Here is a 13588-nt window from a genome sequence, read left to right as displayed (position 1 = left end):
CCAAGCCGCCTTGACGAGCTAGACCAGCGCCGTTCAGGAGTTGCCCGATAGAGCAACTGGTCAGACAGCCCAGGGCAAACACTTGCTGGCGGCGGGTAAGACACGCCTGCCCCGGCAATACGGAACAGATGCCAGGATGAACAAGGACCGTGCCTGTCTACGCATCTACGAGCCTGTACTCCTGCTACAACCATTCCTCCTCACTCCGCTGTAACGATAACTGACTTCACTGCCTGGAGCTTTGCCCACAGCGTTTGCCCTGGGCAATAGCGACTGCCCTTTCTCTGAAAACGGTAGCCTCACCGGCGCTGAGCTAGAAGAGCCGAGCCAGTTCGCGGAGCCACGAGCCGTCTGATCGGTCATGGCTCGGCTCGCCCAGACTCGCCAAGCCCGAGCTAGACGAGCCGAGCCAGTTTGCGGAGCCACGAGCCGTCTGATCGGTCATGGCTCGGCTTGTTGTGAAACAACCACCGTTTAGCATCGAGCCCGCAAGACGTGTCCCAATGCTAAGGAATCCACGAACGATGCGCGGATAACGAACGTTGCACAGCCACGGTCATCGGATAGCGACCATTAGGCCTCATCGTGACCCAAAATGACCATATATAACCACCGCCCAAACGGGGTTCGCTCTATCAACTTTTGCGAATCGATTAGCGATCACTGCCGTGATCGCCGCGCCATTGTCAGTTTAAGCTCAATAAATCTTTGTTCACTCTACGGTGAGTTCCAACTCTTAAACCGGCTAAAGATCCACTACCTTCGGTTCATACCGAATCCCCGTTCCCGGCATCTACACCCGTACTATCGGAGCCCGGAGGACGACCCTTCCGAGACCAGCCCACGGCAACCGACGAGATTCTCAGGGAGAATCTCAGCCCCGGCAGCCTCACAACAACCTAGCCGACTTGACGAGCTACAGTAATTCCCCGTTATGAGTCCAACGAATGGGACTGGCGGTGGGCTCATAGTGGGTTGCGGACATGGTTCCGCGCGGCCAGTGGCTGTGCCGACCCTTTCGTTTCCTCTCGCTCGTTGTCCGGTTCTCGCACCCTCGTCCGCAGGCTTCCAAGAAATGGTGGGGATAGTCGCCGGACTGTCAATGGGAGGAAAAAACGGACTCATAACGGGGGATTACTGTAGCCGAGCCGAGCCAGTTCGCGGAGCCACGAGCCGTCTGATCGGTCATGGCTTGTCAAGTCGGGCTCGCCAAGCCGACTTGACGAGTTAGACGAGGCGAGCCGGCTCGCGGAGCCACGAGCCGTCTGATTTCACCTTTATAAAGAATTGAACAACAAACTTCACATATCTAGCTGAACTAGAACTTCGTGTATGCGGTGTCGAGATAATTCGTCTGTATCAACCTGCCCCTGTATCAACTAGCCCTGGTCTCTCCTATATATTTTGGTAAGGATATCATTTTCAAAGCCGTTGGTCCATTCCTTTACCTCTCCAATATGCAAACCCCCTTTCATCCACTCTACTAACGAAGTTGAAGTTAATACTTCTCTTCGTGAACTTCCCCCGCGAGGGGCTAAATCATTGTCACCCGCTGAACTAATCAACTCGTTAGCTCCGTTAACTCCGGCAAAGCGTCCAACGATCTATCATAATGCTGGTCGACCGGATTCTGAATACAAACTTTTCGACCATACATCACCAGGTACTATTAGCACTATGCTGTAAATGACATACGCTCGCGATGTTTGTTTTTCTTGACCCAGATTACAGACGCCCCAACGCACGGTCCATTTACCTTGTTAAGACCTTTTCGAGTTAATTGCCAACCGGTGATGCGCGTATATGAAACTCTGATGGCCTCCATGCGGCAATTTAGCCTGTGTACCTTTGGGTGTGTAAGCAAGACCGCGTGCGTAAACGTGCATAGATAGAGGCAAGGGCTCGCGTTTGCCGATAATACGCTTCGGATCTCATTGAAACGGGTTGCTCCAGGAAACTCGTTTATACGTCTGTTGATCCTGCATAGCTCGCACTAGGATTGTTTATTTTCAGGGTTAAGCGCGCGGTTTCCAGCTTTCCCAGTATTTACATACCCATGTCCTTTGTTCGAGCCCGCATAGACGAATAGGGCTTAAATGTTAAAGATATTTCAAGTTACGTTAAATTTAATTCTGTGAAGTGAATAGATTATTCAAATCACAAACATATTTCGTTTATATACTTCTCACGCGTGAAGAAACCATTTGGCTTCTGCAATTTACCATTATTATTATTCAGCGAAATTTCTAACAATCTGACTAAACTTCCTCAACCTAAAAATAATAATTAAATTGATAAATAAAAAGCAATAGGTATCTGTGTAAAAATTATTAGAAAATCGTATCTGAACTGCGACAATTATTAAGGGACATCAAAAAATTCCTAGAATTCTCCCGTTACTTGTTTATACACTGAAAATTGTTAATTATAATTATGGTGAACCAAAAAGTGCTTGGTACTCGAACGATCGCATATTGAGAAATAAGCATTGCAAATTAAATATTGTGTTTCATTTAACTTTCCCAAAAGTTGTTTCGTGTGTCCTCGTAGCTAGCAAAAGCATCTTGGGCGGCTCAACAATCTGCGCGCAAGCGGATTCTCAAACGGGACGATTCTCGCTGCGGAAACTCCTGCGAACACTCGTTTTAGACTGTCGGCCAGCATTTCACCCCAACTGTCGAACCGTGACCTCAGTGGTCATTTGTACAACGGGTAAAGTATGTTGTCGATTTCATCGAGCCCTCCAACGGACAGCATTACCCACATATTTCCCCCCTAATGCGCGATCTATCAGGAGCGGATCGGGACGCGTCCGATTTTAAAACGTATTACGTGGAAAACGGAAAGTGAGCCACCTATTTTCGTTGCCGGGTCCTTGCCTCTCCCCCGCCCGTGTCTGTAATATGTTGGGCCGTATTGACGTTTCAATTAAACTGTACCATCTATCCTGCACGCGCATTTCCGCAGCCGTGCCAAATAGCGCGAACTGCCGGGTGTCGATCGTTTCCTTGCGTCTTGTCGACCCGCCGTGAGAAATTGTCACGAAATGCAATTCGGACTTGGGGAACTGTTCGGCCGTGCAAAGGCACGGGGACGTTCGAAACTTTTGTCGCCGCTGATTGATAAAGCGGCAACGGAAGATGACGTTTAATCGCGCCGCTGGCTTACTTCTTCTCTCAATATATCATTATGGACCAACTACCCAGGGATCGATTTTTAAGAATGGGCACATTGATTTGTATCGCTGGAGGTGCTCGTTCTTAACTTCTTCGACGTCACAAGTTCATGACGCACTTGCGATTTGAATGAAACTCTGGTCGATTATTCTTGAGACTATAATCTAGCACTTGTTGAGACGATTTTTCGATTAGCGTCTTGTTTGGTTTTTTTATTAACAAAAGATGAGATCTTAGGTAGAAAGTGCCATGCTTGACTTTGAGTAAATGCCACATTTAAAAAAGTACGTTTTATCGAAATCGGTGAAGACAAATACTAGATTATTGTCTTTGAGAATATTCGTGTAAAATTTTATTCAAATCGGTCCGGTATTTTTGGTTAGATATTTTTGGTACCGCAAATGCTGTGACTATGAGGAGGCCTTGGGAGAAGGAGCTGCTATGGCACTATTTCTTCAGGTCTGGTCCGAAACTACACATTTTGTGAAGATGCTCGAATTTGTTTCGAATCAATTGGAACCTCCGTTTTTGAGTTATCACTGCGAAACGAAAGAAACTTTTTTTTAAAAAGCCTCATTAATGATCCATCTGTAGCGTCATATATAATGCAAATATTCTTGATTAAACAAACAAGTTTTTTAAAGCTTATGATGTTAATAAACTTCATGCCAAAGAACAAGTCTCAGTTTCGATTTATTTCTTGATAATTAATTGAGACAGAAATGCTTCATATTAAACGACTGCCTAGTATCCTTAAGGGGAGGTTCCGGTCTAAATGTCGATTTTTTTTATATTTCATTTTTCGAATGTTCAATCTTTTAGGAATGCGCGTTTAAAAGGATTTGTTGAAATTCGTAAAATTCCCGAAGTTATAGACATTTGAGTAGCGGCAAATGCATGGGTAACACCTGGCCACTCGGCACTCACGTCAAACTTTAAACGCGTTTTTCTCGAAACAGTGTTCTCAAAACGGTGGGCGCTGTATCTCCAAAAATTATTATCCGATTCGACTGAAACTTTTCTTACTTTGAAGAATATACTTCTGGCTAGGGGGGGGGGGTACCAGAAAAAATACAAAAAATTGAATATTTATAATTTTCAAAGCCGTTGAAAGGGTGACAAATATAGGGAAAAAGTGATTTCAAACTTCAAGTGTCGTTATTTTCTAAAACATTTCATTTTTGTCATTTTTTCTGCCCCCCCCCCCCTAGATAGAAGAATAATCTTCAAAGTCAAAAAAGGTTTCAGTCGAATCGGATAATAACTTTTGGAGATACAGCGCCCACCGATTTGGATCAATTTTTTGACGCCTTGGCTTTAACGACTCCCCAGTGCCGTTTACAATGATTAATTATAAAACAAAAAATATATTTCTATAATTTAAGACATCCTTAATACAATGCAAAAAGTCCCATTAAATTATATATAGTAGTTTTCCTTTAATTAATTCCTAAATATCACCTATTTTTTTGGGCTCTAGACCGGAACCTCCCCTTAAGCATGCGGCATCCTCTACTAACCTAGTAGCTAGTGAAGGGTGCCGAACGCTTAAGCACTTGCTTAAGAATAAGCAGCGGCTGTGAATACCGGCCGATGAGACCTCCATGTATACATACGCTCTAAAATCAAAGCGTGATACCATGAAGTGGACGCCGCAAATTTCACTCAAGTCCGAACGCGAGCCGAAGGAGCAAAAAATCGGTGCGCGCCCGATGCACACTCGGGGGCGAATGCTCAGGTGAATACGCGGCTTTACGGTAGTAAAAGCATGAAATACAATTAAGCACGACTGAAAATTTAAATCTCTCATAGAGACAGTAAGTAAAATTGTTATTTGCATACGTACAGGAACCTTTCGGGGCTGTATACTCAGAGATCGTTAATTAAACCGCTAAATGCAGAAAAATACTGGCATACGTAACGTAAGCACACTGTGGCACCACGGCTGCCAGTATGCACGAAAAACTTCAACAAAGGGGGAGTTAAAAGGGGCAAGGAAGAAAGACAAGCGGAGCTTATCTAACGGTCAACATTTTCCCGCTGTGATACGGGAAATTAACAGAGAAAAATCGCCAGTGGTGGTGCGTTTGTCAAGCGGGCTCGCGCGGCGGTGCCAGATGGCATAGCCGCGAATCGGCCAGGCCGCAAAACACTCCCGGTGCCGAATGTTACGCTGATAAATGTGAAATTCGGATATGATTTAGCGTTGAAGGGAAATTATGAACCCAGGGAGCAGGAAGAGAGAGTCGGAGAGCCTCCATTAACTTCTGACATATCGCAAGGCAACCGAGTTCCGTTTCATAGGCTAATAATCCTACTGTGTTTCCTCGGAAGTCGGCGACAGTAATCTGCATCGTATCGCTTGATACACGATGCGTACCGTCAGGGACCCAGTTCCTGACCAGAACCCAACTCCTGATCAGTTTAGGAAAATAAAGTAAATAATAAGCTTATTATGATACAAATTTATTCTAACAAATTACTAAATAATTATCTTAGGAAAATAAAGCAAATAATAAGCTTATTATGATACAAATTTATTCTAACAAATTACTAAATAATTATCAAGTATTTTGAAATTTATACGCAAAATTTGATAGCTCATAGTAAAACGCGGGAAGGTGGTCAGAAACTGCTTCCCTTCGCATTTTTCACTTTCAAAGTTAAGTTATAAAATAATTATTATTATGTGTGCACTTTTTTAAGTACCCAATTAAAGATAAAACATAGATTTACTGAAATAACAAAAAATCTTTTAAATTTGTTCAAGTTTAAAATCGCTGATTTCGGGAATTTTCGAGATTCTCAACCTTATTCTGCGATCTTTAAACGTTTGTAGCTCGGAGCAACGTTAACCGATTTTCATGAAATTTTAGGCACGTATACAAGTTACTTCAATCTACAAACGGGTTTTATGAATTTTCATTACAGGCTCACAAAAAAAAGTTAAAAAAACGACCTTTACAATTTTTTTTTCTATTCCGACCAAATGCATTTTTTTTCAAAACGGCGAAACACGTCACTTAGCAAACTAATCCTTCTAACTTCTAAAAAAAACTCATGTCGTTTGGAGCAATTCTAAAAAAGTTATGCGATTTTAAAAACCGTCCAAATACTTTTTTTACTCACTGTATATGCGCTACTATTTCTCGCGATCTACCGGCAAATATCGAGAAATACGTATTTCTCACGATCTACCGGTAAATATCGAGAAATACGTAATTTATCGAATTCCCGGTAAAAATTTGGCGAATTACCGGTAAAAATTGTATGCGTAGCAATGTAGCGCATATATATAGCGCGTAATTCCGTCGGCATCTACTACGTTATCAGTGAAAAAAAACTTCAAACCGATTTACCGATTTGCAATCCCTAATGCCGTGCTAAAAGAATTGCGATACTTTTTTTGCTAGTGAAAAATGCTTCTCTTTAGTGGACACGCATTTTCTCTACCATTTATTCGAACCGGGCTGATAGATATACAGAAATGGTTGCAATGCCTTTCAACGTATAGGGAGGATCTGGTGATAAAAAAAGTACCACAAGTAACTAGACGAGCGGGAAGCGTAAGAATTCTGCTGGTAGATAAAAACTGGAATAGAAGGATACAAACGCAATACGGTAAGATGGATAACCAGAAAAAAGCAAGAAACCAGCGGGTGGAAAGTAGAACAACGGGGGCTTCAAGCAATTCGATTTTAAAATCCATTGTGAAGGCAAGGGTGTTGTTTCGGCGCACTGGTTCGGTCCTTCGAATATTTAAACAAAAACTAATCGCAATTTTGAAACATTTTTTTAACAGTTTCCAACGTTTCGGTTAATAATACTGACCATTTTTAAGGAAAGTTAAAATTTATTTTTTGAAAAGTGGAAATAAAAATTGATGTTAATTGCAATTAGTTTTTGTTTAAATATTCGAAGGACCGAACCAGTGCGCCGAAACAACACTCTTTTAATTGGAACGATTTATGCGATCGAAATTCAAATTATTTTATGTAAAGGCAAGACCAACAATAAGGCAATGTTCCAAAATTTCAATGAGAAGAAAAGGCAGATGGCATCGGTATGCCCTTAAATTGGCAAGCAATAATTTCCGTATTTGTTGTGTTCATATATTGTTACAAATATTGCAGTGTATAGTTTAATGTCCATGGATTTCTATAAAAAAAAAGTTTTCATAAATATGCACAAGTTTTTTTTTTTAAAAATATAGAACCTTAGATGGGCCTTATTACCCGAACTTACCTTACTCGTACGTTACTATGTACCTATATAGTATAAATCAGGAATCTTTAGGCAATTTCCTGAAAATTGTATACGCCCCGTACTTGCGCATATCACGTGGTGCATAGGACAGGCATTGGGTGCACAGATACTACACGTGGTGTTACTCTTGAAAGCAGATCCGCAATCAACATTCACTCCCTAGAATCTGATGTTCTCCTAAATTTATAGCGTTCGATAGCTCGTGACGTATTTGAATCAAGTATGCATGTGTAAGTGTGATTTGCGTATAATGTGTGAATGCAAGGGCCTCGGTGTCCTAATGTTGCACGGTGTAGCTGGCTTTAACGAAAGCAAATGTGCGTCGAAGAGAGACGGAGGTGAATTATCCTTTCGAGTAACTTACTTACAAGTAAACATTCACTTATAGCGAATGGAGTTTCCCGATATAATTATTGTATTATGTTATAAATTATGCTGCGATTCGCGACATTGAAGCACATGAATGACCAGGTTGCCATTTAATGGGTCACCGTGACAAAAACGTGCGTGTTCAGTGGGAATGAAAAATCTAAAAACATCGGCGGGAATTAAATAATTTTTTTCGACTATTTATGAATTTTTGTCCACAAATATTGCTCGATGTTTTTTCATGAATATTTTGTGGAAACGTGATACACTGACTATAATTTAGGGTGTTTTATTTTATCCGCTGCGTGGAGGTTTTGTACGTAAGACCCTTAACATGTTGACAATGTCGGCCGGGGTTGCTTGACTAAGCATAGGAATTTTTAAAACTTAAAAGTAAATATTATTGGCGCACCGGTTCGGTCTGTTTTTGTAAAAAATTTGTATAAAAAATAGACCGAATAGGTGCGCCGATAACATTTACTTTTAAGTTTTAAAAATTCTTCACGGTCGAAATTCTAAATCATTTTATTTAAGCATAGGAATGCCACTAAAAATTGCACTTTTTATCCTCAAGAGGCAGTCGAGGCAAAGAGTTTAGCTGCTCAAATCCACTTCCCCCACCACAAATCCCTCCAAACTCACCCCTACCAGTTTTACACCCTATTCTCCCTTCAAACTCTCAGACCTTCCAAATAGACCATAACAAACAAGTAGAAAGTAATTACAGTATCTAACACCGTGATACTTAATAAAAAAATAACAGTGTGAAGGGGTAAAAAAAAGTAAAAAAAATTGTTGGTCGTAGGATATACATGTACGAATTTCGTATGCTATATTAATGGAATTGGCTGCGTATATATCAGAGTTGTGCAGAATTACAATTGAATTACTCCATGAATTATAATTACAAAATAATTCAATTACATTGTATTCAATTAAATTGCAATTCGTAATTCAGATCTCTCACTCAATTAAATTACATCAGAATTCGTGATCGCAATTGAAGAATAATTGCAAAGTACAATGTAATTACGAATTAAAAGGTAACCAAACTGAGAGGTAATAAGAGGTGGGAAAGAAATATGTAGGTAAAGGTTTCGAACAGAAAAAAATTATTATGAGTGATGAATATGGTATTATTCATAAATTTATAATATATAAAGAGAAATAAACTTCTTTCTTACATTTTTTTCCACATTCAAACATAAATGTAAAAAAAGAAACATGTATCTGCCCTACCTAATTTGCAATAGATATATATTAAAGGAAAAAATAACAGCAATCACCTAATGCGTCTCATGTAAAAAAATTAATACAGAAATTAATACAGTGAAATACATCACCTAATAGGAAAAAAATGGAAAAAATAATATTTTTAGTTCACCACTAATCACTAATTGGGCGTCGTATAGACATGAAAGATAAATATCACTTCCTCAGAGTTCTGAGTTGTAATTTAATTGCATTGTATTTCAATTACATTGTAATTCAATTACATGCATGATTACAGTAATTAGGAATCGAATTAATTGAAAAGTTTGAATTAAGTAATTCAATTACAACGTAATTACAACGTAATTGAATTACTATATAATTGAAATACAATGTAATTAAATTACAGTGTAATTCAATTAGCACAACTGTGGTATATATACGTCTTTCGTATATATTGATGGGACTGTGACAGCGTATATGTATATACGCCTTTCGCAGGCATAGGGTTGAAACTGAAAAGTAAATGTCAAGTCAACTAACCCCATCATATTTGTCAACTAACCCCACAGCCAGGGTTTGTTCACTTATTCGTCTCACTACTCTAAATATAATAAAAACTACGACCTAGACTCAATTAAAACAATTTTAAAAATTAAGCCTGTATACCTAATGAAATTCGTAAACTTTTGGTGTGCAATAAGTCAACAAAATATCAATGGTATTTTTATAAAAATTATAAATGTTAAAAATTAGTCAACTAGCCCCGGTTTCCCCTACTCATAGTAACTAAGAAATCCTAACAATTATATCTGCAATGGATTTACTTTACTCCTGTTATTAAGGCATACGCGAAAAATGGCAAAATCTTCTTACTTAAGAATAATTGGCTAAAACCTGGCATCTGTATGTTTCTTGAGGTGCGGAATCCGAATATGATGGTAATTTTTGTGTCAAAAAATTTCTTAAGGTAGTTCTTTTAATAAAAATCGGTTTGTTGGAGATAACTCAGAAAGGAAAGGCCGGAGAATTTTTAAAATAGACGACTTCAAAGATAACATGGGGAAACATGACGAAAACACTTACAATCTTATTCGAACACGGTAGAGCAGTCAATGTGATGATCGTCGAACAATGCATGACTCATACATGTACTCATCTCTCAGTGATGTTATTTGCACCCCCATGTTAACTTTGATGTCGTCTATTTAAAAAAATCCCCAGCCTTTCCTTTCTGAGTTTTCTCCAAAAACCCAATTTTTTATAAGAGAACTACGTCAGGAAATTTTTCTACACAAAAAATAACATAATATTCGGATTCAGCACCACAAAAAACATAGAGGTGCCAGGTTTTAGCAAATTATTCTGAAATAAGAGTATTCTGAAATATGAGTAAAACAGGTCCATTGCAGATATAATTTTCATGATTTCTTAGTGACTATGAGTACTTTAAAAAAATATATTCCAAATCGAGAAATTCCATTCACTCTAAGTGAATGCTTACTTGTTAGAAGGAAACGTTCCCAACCAGAAAATCCTGGCGTATTGGAATATGCAAGAAGCAGTTTTTTCTGTGGAAATTCACCCTGCAGGGGTGAAATCATCCCTTAAAGTTATCGCGTTATTCCACTTCTATAATTTAACTTTATTTTTTTTTGATAACGTGATAAAGCTTAATAAACCGAACAGTTCTTATATTTAAAGTTTTGTTCTATCTCGTACCGTTACAAAGTTGTATTAAAAATGAGAAAACGCGATAACTTCACAGTGAATTCTTGCAGAAAAAAATTGCTTCTTGCATACTCCAATATGCTCTACATTTACAAGAAGTTTCATTAAAATCAGAATTTTTGGGTTGGGAACGTTTCATTGTTAGCGGAAGGTTTCTTGACTGTACAAAGTGCATGAGAAAGTGTAAGAAATTCTGAACACTTTGTTCAAGAATATGTATATTTTACAACGTGATCCCGTCGTAACACTAGCGCTCGTTAGCAAGAACAGCTCGAGAGTACCCCTTCCTTGTACGTCGTTTAGTAATGATCTACGACACAGCTCGATCGCCACTGTTCCAGGACAACTCTGCTTCCCGCCAAAATGTCCGCAGAGAGTTCCTGTGCCCCAGTGTCTAACATATACTGTGTGCCACTTGTGGAGGATGTGACGGTGCTAAAGAATGTCCGTTGTCACCACAGCCAGTATTTACAACCGCCTGGTCAGCCTCGTAGTCTACAGACCTGGATTACCGAACTTTCTCTCGATAGCAGATATCATCTTCCCTTTTGTCCTGATTTTCGATGTTCCTTACACTTGGCTTTCATTTATTGGTACATCGGGGTTTTAAGTAAACTTTCAGTGTGAAGATAGGTGCTGACGGTGTGCGAATGGTTTTTTTTTTGCTGAAGGCCTTGAGGAGAAAGAACAAATTCTTTGACCGTAGGAGTCGGGTAGGGGAAGATGACGCAAGGCTCAGCGCAGAGGGCGCCACTAGCGCATGTACTACGGGGTTGCATGTGTGAATGGTTTGCGCGCAAATTTTTCATTTGTGGAAGGTTTGAAGTGGGTAGTTATATAATATTTTATGATTAGTTATTCTCCACCGATGACGTCACGGGTGGGAAAAGTTGCAGTCATCTTCCCCAATCGTAAGGGATGATAAAAACAGTGCAGAAAACTCTGTTGCCTTAAACAATCCACGTAAGTTTATAATGTATTAGGGCACCTTAGAGATGGGCAAAAAATTATTTGAAATAAAAATTTGTGTACTAAATTTTTATTTCAAATAATTTTTTGCCCATCTCTGGGGCACCTGTGTGTCTGTACAACTGTAATATTACATATATCGGCCACTTTTATTAGTTTATGTTAACCTAAATACAAACTCAATTTTAAGTACTTGCTAAGTAGTTAATGTGATCATTTATTCTGCTTTATTTATTAAAAGAATGTGTCATATGTACGTGGTGGGTTTCGTGCGCCTTACAGGGGATGTTCGGCAACTTGGAAATGAAGAAAATATTGAAACTTTGCAAAAATGTAGTTCAAGTGATGCTAATAACGTAACCATTTTTTGTTTCGGCAATGAAACGGTCCTAGGAGTGAAAATACACCCTCAAAGAAATTTTGAGTTTTCATATTATCGTGAATATCTACGAAACCGTAAAAGACATCGAAAAGAAGCTTTATTCGAAGTTTTATGATCCCTGGTACCCTACAAAATGGTGACAAAGAATTTAAAAAAAATAATAATCTTTTAGAATCTATCAAATTCCCATCACCCTTTTTCGAGCATTCTTTATCGCCATAGTGTAGGATATAGAAACCCATAAAACTTTAATTTAATTTTTTTACTTTTTTTTGTATAATATAAGATCAGCTTAATAAATACTAAAAAGATTTATTTCATTATATTATGTTGCATTTATTCAGAAAAATATCTTTAAAAATAGCTTACTTTTTCGGCGGTTCAAAGTAGAATGACCCCTTAAGTAGCATCGCGATTTTCGTAAATACACAATTTACCGAGAAATGATCCGTCACGCACAAACATTTCAATTCTTCAAGTTTTTTTAGCTGCGAACCTCAAACACTAAAAAGTAAACAATAATAAAAATATATATAAAAAAAAATTAAGTTAATCGATTTCATTTAACTTGATCGAAAATGCACTAAAACCTAGAAAATAATTATTTTCTCGTACTACAATTACGATAGTGATATATCACTTTAAATAAAATCGTGGGGTGGGATATTTCATAACAAGATATGAATCAATTTAATACAGAATCAGGCGTCGAAATGAACGATGAAATATCCTGCCCCACGATTTTATTTAAAGTGACATATCACCATCGTAATTGTTGTACAAGAAAAAAAATATTTTTTAGTGCATCTTTGATAAAATTAAATAAAATCATGTCACATAAAAAAAATTTATATTTTTTTTCATTACTATATCTTTCTTTACGGCCACCCCAAAATTGCCCACCCTGCAAAATACTCTGCGGACGCCCTTGGTTGAGACACTCTGAAAGAACACGTGGACTTCACCACCCGACTAGGTGGCGCCATACGCGAGAGTGGTTTGTTAGATTTTTCCCGATAAGCAAACACCTCAAACGTGTACAATGAACATTTTCTTCTCGACGTGATGAATGTCACGTACTGTTGACTATTCTTCTATGTGACGAATCCTGTGCACCAACTAATCCGTGTGTTCAACCCTGCCAGGATGCCTACCCTCGAGGTGCGACAAAGCAAATCGCTTTCCCCTGCAATTCACTTCTTCTTGAGAGAACAAGGCTGATACATTTGACACTCTTTTCTAACGTCAAGTCCATTCGTATTTATTAATTGTATTCAAAGAGATGTGGAGAATAAATTTAGTAACAGGGACAATATCAATTTCATTTGTGTCAGTTTCATTATTGGCCATCCCATCAGTACTGCGGCGTATCTAATTGTTATTGAAAAGTCAAAATTGAAAAATTGACAGTATCGTCGACAAATTTACGTGAAAGTGGATCAACAAACTGTAAAAAAAAGAAACAATCTTATTCAATCTATAA

Source organism: Andrena cerasifolii, chromosome 6, assembly GCF_050908995.1.
Source record: "Andrena cerasifolii isolate SP2316 chromosome 6, iyAndCera1_principal, whole genome shotgun sequence".
NCBI classification, from domain to species: Eukaryota; Metazoa; Arthropoda; class Insecta; order Hymenoptera; family Andrenidae; genus Andrena; species Andrena cerasifolii.
Note: the sequence above shows the minus strand (reverse complement) of the source record.